The sequence below is a fragment of the Elephas maximus genome, chromosome 5 (genome assembly GCF_024166365.1).
Source record: "Elephas maximus indicus isolate mEleMax1 chromosome 5, mEleMax1 primary haplotype, whole genome shotgun sequence".
Taxonomy (NCBI): Eukaryota; Metazoa; Chordata; class Mammalia; order Proboscidea; family Elephantidae; genus Elephas; species Elephas maximus.
Genome location: NC_064823.1, coordinates 75,303,210 through 75,312,537, shown reverse-complemented (window position 1 = coordinate 75,312,537; position 9,328 = coordinate 75,303,210). Strand labels below are relative to the sequence as shown.

Below are 9,328 nucleotides of genomic sequence, written 5' to 3'. Positions count from 1 at the left end.
GATTATTCTCTAATGTAGAGGAAATAATATATCATGGTATCAAATGTTCTTTTCGGATAAATAAATCAACTGAAGAAGGCTTTTATTTATTTGTTTCAAGTAACCAGCACTATTGATGCAACAAAAAAAACAACAAAAACTCCAACAACTCCCCCAACACTACTTCAAGCAAACATCTCAAACTTGATTTTAGAATGTATTCTTCACACTAATACATAAAAAAAAAAAAAACCAAGACCCAGGTTTTATATGTATATAGATGTATATATAAAGCAATATAAACAATTACTGAGCTTCATCTTCTGGACAAAAATGCCCAGGTAGTCTCTCTTCATAAAACGCAGTTACAATTTGAGGGCACTTTGTGTTTGCCTCTTTTGCCAGCACCGAGTCTGCCTCATCTGAATCTTTCCAATTCAGGAGAAACATGAATTCTCCACTGCTGTCTGTGGCCCCAGTTGTTCATTTAGGATCAAGAACTCTGGCAAAGCCTCTTGGTTTGTCAGCAGCATCTCTTTTCTTCTTTTATTTGCTGCCATCAGATTCATTGTCAGGTAAAGATTTTCTTTTTGTACCATCTTTTCCTTTACCAGCTTTTTGAGAATTAAGAAATGCTTCAGTGAGTTCTGGACAATCCAAATTTTTTTCAGGTTCCCAAGTATTGTCAGCGTCTATGACTCCCTTCCACTACGTCACCTTTCCATTCGCCACACATCAGTCCAGCACTTCTTCTACCACAAATTCTTCAGGTTCTGCCTTTTCAATTTCTTTACCTTTCCACTCTCTTCCCTTCCCACTTTTTTTTTTTTTACCACCTTCGAGGTGCTCCAGGCCCTCCCAGGTCTGTGGCATTTCCAGCCCTCCATGCCTAAAGCTCAACCCACATTTGAGGAGGAGCCAAACTCAGGTTTTCTGAACCCAGGTTCAGAATCTTTTTCACTATAGCAAGATTTAAAAAAAAAAAGTTACTGAGTTGATTCCAACTCATGGTGACCCCATGCATGTCAGAGTGGAACTCTACTCCATAGGGTTTTCAATGGCTGGTTTTTCAGAAGTAGGTCTCCAGCCCTCTCTACCAAGGAGCCTCTAGGTGGACTCAAACTTCCACACCTTTGGTTAGTAGTTGAATGCGTTAACTGTTCGCACCACCCAGGGACTCCAAATAACAGGATACATCTCATTTGCTTAGCATCCGACATCCTAGGACAAAATACCAGCAATTTCATTCCAAAAAAAGGGCCAGAAACTCTAGAGAGAAAGGGAATATATTTACTTCATGAGATTTAAAACCCAGTATGCCCCTTTCCTGGAGCCCTGGTGGCACAGTGGTTAAGTTCTCAGATGCTAACCATAAAGATTGGCGGTTCGAATCCACCAGCTGCTCTTTGGAAACCCCATGGGGCAGTACTACTCTGTCTTATAGGGTCACTATGAGTCAGGATCAACTCCACAGCAATGGGTTTATGCCCTTTTTATTTCAAGCCAAAGTTAAATTGGAGTGTATTAAATGTGTATGCTTAAAAATGTAAAGAGCAGTGACTCACAGTAATTTTTTAAAGAGTTAAATTACTAATCCATTCTCACTGAATAATTAATGGGAAATGTTCCTACTCTTTTCCTGCCCTCATTTCTATATTTTTTCCCCAAGCCTCAGAGAGAGGACAGGAGGAAAACATCTTCTTGTGTCCTGCACGAACATCTAGCCCACACTAATACTCCAGAATCCACTAGGACAGAAATCCAAGGTTGCTAAGGGAAACGGAAAAGACAGAATTGTGTTTCCATTGCTTTTACCTATAGCAAGTCCCAATCATGCGCCTCTGACCAGTGGGGGCTACTTATTAAATCATTTGCTTTATATCGCAGTTTTTAATCTCTCAATAATAAGATCACTAGACAAAGTTCATCAAGATTTATTGCCCTGTTCAAATGTTAAGCAAACAGGTCATATGATATTAGAGCCCTCCACAGTAGCTCATTTCCATAGAAAAAGATAATAAAAATTTATGACCGTGTGTGTTTTTTAGAAAAAGGAAATTGAATTGCATCCTTATGTCCAAACGAAACCACTGCTCTGTAATTGAATAATAAAAAAAAAAAACGGTTAATTATTGTGTTATGATAACTCATTGTTGTCTAAGTATCATCTTCAGGTTATTTTATTAAAACCAAACAGCGTGTCTTATTTACAGACTGAGATTTCCTGTATTCCTGCTTTCACCTGCTCCAGAAAAAAATGGCCTTCAGATATCAGCCTAAAAGCCGTGGGAAAGTGCATGAAGATGCTAGAAAGTGTTCAATGCTTGTGAAAGGAAGAGCAAACAAGGACAGCCTGAATGAAACACAAAATCTATAAAACTTTTGCAGAAGAATGTTTACAACTATCCTTCCTCTACTTAAAGATACAGTGCAGCACAAGGAATTGTATTTAAATCAGTGGTTTCAAAACTGTGGGGTGCATCATAATCCTTTGGGGGAGCTTGTTTAAAATAAAGATACCTGTCCTCAACCTCGAGCCCTGATTTGCTAGGTTTGGTTAGAGCTATAGTTCCACTCTCTTTCCTGCCCTCCCCACTCCCCTTCTCTGCTTTCCTTCCCCCCGCCCCACAACACTTACCAGCTTCTAACATACCTGTGGTTGTTGTTAGTTACCATTGATTCCAACTTATGGTGGCCCCATGTGTGCAGAGTAGAACTGCTCCATAGGGTTTTCAAGGCTGTGACCTTTCAGAAGCAGAACGCCAGGCCTCTCCTCTGAAGCACCTCTGGGAGGTTTTGAACCACCAAACTTTCAGTTAGTAGTCCAGTGCTAACCAGTTAGTCCACCCAGGGACCTTCTAAGAGGCTAACCAAGAAAAAAAAAAAAAAAAAAAACCCACCGTCATCCAGTTGATTTTGACTCATAGTGACCCCACAGAGTTTCCAAGGCTGTAAATCTCTACAGAAGCAGATTGCCACATCCTTCTCCCTCCCGAGGGGCCGCTGGTGGTTTCAAACTGAAATTTCTAGTTTATATATTGTCTCTTTGTCACTCTCCTACCACCAGTTTTGTTCACCAAAATGATGTCTGGCATATTGTTGTTGATGTTAGTTGCTTCTGACTCATGGCAACCACATATGTGCAGAGTAGAACTGCCCCATAGGGTTTGCAAGGCCACGACCTTTCTGAAGCAGATTAGCAGAACTCTCTTCCCAGGCACTTTTCTGGGGGTTTGAACCTTCAACCTTTCAGCTGGTAGTCAAGCTTTTAACTGTGCCACGCTGGTACTCCATCTGGTACATGTTATTGTTATTGTTGCAGGCTGTCGAGTCAATTCCAATTCATAGTGACCCTATATGACAGAGTAGAACTAACCCATAAGTTTTCCTAGGCTGTAATCTTTAAAGGAGCAAATCACCAGCTCTTTTCTTCCTCAGAGCTTCTGGTGGATTTGAACCATTGACCTTTTGGTTAGCAGTGAGCACTTAACCATTGCACCACTGGGGCTCCTTTTATCTGGTACATAGTAAACCACAAAAAAACCAAACTCATTGCCATCAAGTTGATTCCAACTCATAGCAACCCTATAGGACAGAGTAGAACTGCCCCATAGGGCTTCCAAGGAGTGGCTGGTAGATTTGAACTGCAGACCTTTTGGTTGGCAGCCAACCTCTTAACCACTGCACCACCAGTAGTGTTCAATAAATATTTGTGGAAGGAAGACAGGGTTATTAGCTAGAGGTTTTTCTTAAAATTCTTTTAGTCTAGTATTAGAACCAAGGCTTCGAATCAGTTCATTCTAGTTCAAACCTCTCCTGAGAATTTCCATTTCCACCCCAGATATACTGAATCAGATCCCCTGGAGATCTTGTTAAAATGTATCTGAGTCAGATATCTGCAGTGGAAATGCAAATTCTCAGCAGGCACCCAAACCAGGATGAATTGGTTCAAAGCCCTGATTAGAACCAGATGGCAATCTTGAGACTGAAACGTACATTTAAATTCATAATAAACTGTGCGCCAGGCCTGGCCAGGCTATTGATGATTCTTTTGTGGACTGGCATGCACACATCTCAGTACCTCATTCTTATCTCCTTGCCAGCAGTCCTGCCTCTCCTATTACTCAATTTGAAAAACATCAGGGGTCAGTGAAAGGTGATGGAAATATTGTCAGACTAAGACAGGGTTTAGGTTGTCTCCTTTCCTCTAAACATAAAAGAAACAGTGAAATGTGAAAGAAGGAAGCGGTAGAAAAGTGAGAGCATTCTCTAGATCAATCCTGGAGGTAACTGAGTGAAAACTTGCTCAGTATCTGCCTACTTACAAGTGCTAATACATTTTCATATTATTAATTTAATAGACTTTAATAAACTTTACAGAGCATACAATTCTGGATGTACAAAAGACCAAATCTGAATTACCCTAGAACTCTTCCCCCCTGCCATCCCCCAAAGAGTTTGGTATGCAAACCTGCACTGCATTTAAAGGAGAAAATTGTGAGAAAACTTGGAAATAGTGAGACACTGATGAGCAGGGAAACTTGGTTCAGGCTCACCTGAGACTCGTGATCTTGAATGTGTTCCATGAAGCTAATTAAAGGGAGTCAGAAAAAAAGGTAAAATGGGGATAAATTGGAAAAATCATAGGCTGTGCTTCAAGATGTATCATTTAACCATTTAAAGGTCTGCCTTGCTTAAAAGAGATCTAATAATGTAGTAAGTATGAAAATTGTGTAATGGATATTGTTGTTACTGTTTGCTGTAGGCATTGTCCTATTTATGGAATAGATGGTCTCCTTTGCCCTGGATCATTGAGTAAGTTTCTGTAAAGGAATGCCTGTTTTCCAAACTGAATTCCATTATTGACTGGAAAAATATTCCCAAAGAAAAATAATAGGACAATAGTGAGAACAACAGTTCCTTAAAAAAAAAGGTATAGCCCAAGCAGTGTTCGCAATACCTTTCTCCTGTCCTGTAGGTCATGGTATTACAAGCTAAAAGGTAGGGTTTTCTGATGTGCTTGCATTATATATTGCATGAATAAAACTTAATTTTATCAGCAAATTATTTTTCTAAAAAAGCTCTTTTCTAGGTGGGTTAATGCTAACATTTATTCATTTAATAAACATTTTTACAATCCTTAATAATACCAAGTGGAAACACTGGTGGCGCACTGATTAAGAGTTACTGGTGCTAACCAAAACATCCACAGTTTGAATCCACCAGGTGCTCCTTGGAAACTCTGTGGGGCAGTTCTACTCTGTCCTATGGGGTTGCTATGAGTTGGATTCGACTCAATGGCAATGGGCTTGATTTTTTAACACCAAGCACCGCAAGCAATTAAATAAATCAGATCTCTGACAATCTCAGTAAACACATAGTGGGATGTCAAATAAACAATATTTATTAAACCCATAGTGTAAAGTGAGTGTTATTGTAGGACTATAGGGTTGGTGGGGGGAAGGTGTGGAGAAGGAAAAGATGATTTAGTTCTTAGGTTACAAAATCAACAAGCTCCAATACCATGCTTCATTTTTCTAAGAAGCATTGATTGGCAGCTTGAAAAATCTTATCAAGTGCTCAGAAAAATTAATGCAAGAAGTATAACAAAATAAAAGTACAAAATTAAGAGTAAATATATATCATATCAATAAATAAATGGGATAGAAGTCATCTATTAGAATAAAAAGACTCTTAAATTGAATATAGAGTAAAATCCAACTAAATGTTGTATATGAGACATCTAAAACAAAGTGACTTGGAAAGACATTTCAGAAATTTAAAACATATAATTCCTGAAATTATTAATTAAAAAAAAAATCGTCGGTAAATAACATCAAGGAACTCTCCCATAACAAAGCTAAAAAAAATGAAAGAGTTCAATAAATTCTCAGCCTATTGAACTGAAAACGAACACACAAAGGAATATTGTTGTGAAATTTTAGGGCATCGGAAATAAAGAAAAGATCCAAAAAAGCCTCTTTTCCAAGGTACAAGAATCAATATGACAGTAAACATCTCAAAAGCAGTATGAGATACTAGAAGATAAAGGAGAAATGCCCTCAAAATTCCAACGGAAAATAATTTCAACTTCAAATTCTAAAATCAAATGTGGTAGAAAAAAGCATTTTGATATCTCTCATAAAATCTAGCTCCTTTGCAACATTTCTTTGGAAGCTACTAGAGGATACAACAGTAAAGCAATGGCAACTAAGAAAATTAAAACAATTAAGAAAGAGAACAATGTTTCCAGAAAATAGTAGCTCTAAGCACAGACTATTATGTGTCCTAGGGCAACACCAGTATAGTGAGCCTAGACAGAAACCAGGACAAATTGGAGGTGGATGTAAGGCTCCAGAAGGGAAGCCTTCAGGAACTGGTAAAATAGATGATATGACGAAGCATTTAAATATAACTAATGTGACATGAAGCAAAAATATGTAGAAAAACAAGGCCATCAACAACAACAATCTCTAATATTGAATTAAATATTATAATTGCAAGGAAAATTTTGCAAGTAAAAAATTATACAAACTTTAGAAGAAAAGTTTGTATAAAAAAAGAAAAAAGAATCAGAGTGCAGTATTTGTACCCACAGTACCAAAACTTAAAGAATAATCATAAGATAAACATTAACCATACATTGAACTAAAAATACTGATGTAACTAACTCATTTGGAAAGATGATATAGAGGAAGGAATGAAGCTTAAGAGCAAAATTTTTATCTATCATAATAGGAAGCTAGTAGGTAATGTTGAAAACTAATCATTCAAATAAAAGTAATAGAGGAATATTGTTACTAAACACAGAGATAAATATCAGAATAAACAGTTAAGAGTAAAAAGTGTTTGCCATGCACAAAAACTAACTCCAACTGGATCAAAGACCTAAACATAAAGACTAAAACGATAAAGATCATGAAAGAAAAAATAGGGACAACCCTAGGAGCCCTAATACAAGGCATAAACAGAATACAAAACATTACCAAAAATGATGAAGAGAAACCCGATAACTGGGAGCTCCTAAAAATCAAACACCTATGCTCATCTAAAGACTTCACCAAAAGAGTAAAAAGAGCACCTACAGACTGGGAAAGAATTTTCAACTATGACATCTCCGACCAGCGCCTGATCTCTAAAATCTACATGATTCTGTCAAAACTCAAGCACAAAAAGACAAACAACCCAATCAAGAAGTGGGCAAAGGATAGGAACACACATTTCACTAAAGAAGATATTCAGGCAGCCAACAGATACATGAGAAAATGCTCTCGATCATTAGCCATTAGAGAAATGCAAATTAAAACTACGATGAGATTGCATCTCACACCAACAAGGCTGGCATTAATCCAAAAAACATAAAATAATAAATGTTGGAGAGGCTGCGGAGAGATTGGAACTCTTATACATTGCTGGTGGGAATGTAAAATGGTACAACCACTTTGGAAATCTATCTGGCATTATCTTCAACAGTTAGAAATAGAACTACCATACAACCCAGAAATCCCACTCCTCAGAATATACCCTAGAGATACAAGAGCCTTCACACAAACAGATATATGCACACCCATGTTTATTGCAGCTCTGTTTACAATAGCAAAAAGCTGGAAGCAACCAAGGTGTCCATCAATTGATGAATGGGTAAATAAATTGTGGTATATTCACACAATGGAATACTAGGCATCGATAAAGAACAGTGACGAATCTGTGAAACATTTCATAACATGAAGGAACCTGGAAGGCATTATGCTGAGTGAAATTAGTCAGAGGCAAAAGGACAAATATTGTATAAGACCACTATTATAAGATCTTGAGAAATAGTAAACCTGAGAAGAACACATACTTTTGTGGTTACGAGGCGGGGAGGGAGGGAGGGTGGGAGAGGGTTTTTTATTGAATAATCAGTAGATAAGAACTGCTTTAGGTGAAGGGAAAGACAACACTCAATACATGGAAGGTCAGCTCAATTGGACTGGACCAAAAGCAAAGAAGTTTCCGGGATAAAATGAATGCTACAAAGGTCAGCGGAGCAGGGGCGGGGGTCTGGGGACCATGGTTTAAGGGGACTTCTAAGTCAATTGGCAAAATAATTCTATTATGAAATCATTCTGCATCCCACTTTGAAATGTGGCGTCTGGGGTCTTAAATGCTAACAAGTGGCCATCTAAGATGCATCAATTGGTCTCATCCCACCTGGAGCAAAGGAAAATGAAGAACACCAAGGCCACACGACAACTAAGAGCCCAAGAGACAGAAAGGGCCACATGAACCAGAGACCTACATCATCCTGAGACCAGAAGAACTAGTTGGTGCCCGGCCACAATCGATGACTGCCCTGACAGGGAGCACAGCAGAGGACCCCTGAGGGAGCAGGAGATAAGTGGGATGCAGACCCCAAATTCTCATAAAAAGACCAGACTTAATGATCTGACTGAGACTAGAGGAATCCCGGCGGCCATGCTCCCCAGACCTTCTGTTGGCCCAGGATGGGAACCATCCCCGAAGACAATCCATCAGACATGAAAGGGACTGGACAGTGGGTGGGAGAGAGATGCTGATGAAGAGTGAGCTAATTATATCACGTGGACACTTGAGACTGTGTTGGCATCTCCTGTCTGGAGGGGAGATGGGAGGATAGAGAGAGTTGGAGGCTGCCAAAGTTTTCACGAAAGGAGAGACTGGAAGGGCTGACTCATTAGGGGGAAAGCAAGTGGGAGTAAGGAGTAAGATGTATATTAACTTATATGTGACAGACTGACTTGATTTGTAAACGTTCACTTGAAGCTCAATAAAAGTTAATAAAAAAAATACAAATAGCTGCTTTATTTCTGCTAAAGTGACGGTGACACAGATAAGGCAAAGCGGGGGGGCAGGGTGGACAGGACACATGAGGTAGAAAAGGGGTAGAATGTTCAAAATGAAAGCTAACATAAAAAGGTAGATTTAACAGTAGGCCCTTGCCTCTCAAGTTAGGTGAGCCCTTGGGTCAGTGTATGGGCAGTAAAGTAGATTTTGTCTTTCAGAAGAGAGATTAAAACAACTACAAAAAAAGATGAAAGTTTTAGGCAGAGGAAAGTGAGCAGGGGTTGGGGTAGGGGAGAAGGTGTCACAGTCAGTGTTGTCTGGGCACAGTGAGGGGCAGGTGTGAGAAGGCAGGGTGGAAACCCAAGAATGGAGGTTCCTGGGCACAGGTTAGGGGGCTCCTTCCAGCCTGTACTATGCTGTCCCCTCCCTAAAGCCTTCTTGGAGGAAGAAGCATATTCTCAAGCCTCAGCCTGTCCTCATTAAGAGTCCTGCTCTGGGGCATGTGGGGTGAGTGGTGTGAGAGAAGGGGAGAAAGAGTGGTGAC

At 39.4% G+C, this 9,328-nt stretch overlaps 1 pseudogene; it reads right to left on the bottom strand.

Annotated features, from left to right (window-relative positions):
• Nucleotides 1-285: 285 nt before the first annotated feature.
• On the bottom strand, nucleotides 286-1,199 carry LOC126076712 (chromobox protein homolog 3-like; annotated as a pseudogene).
• Between the last annotated feature and the right edge of the window lie 8,129 nt (nucleotides 1,200-9,328).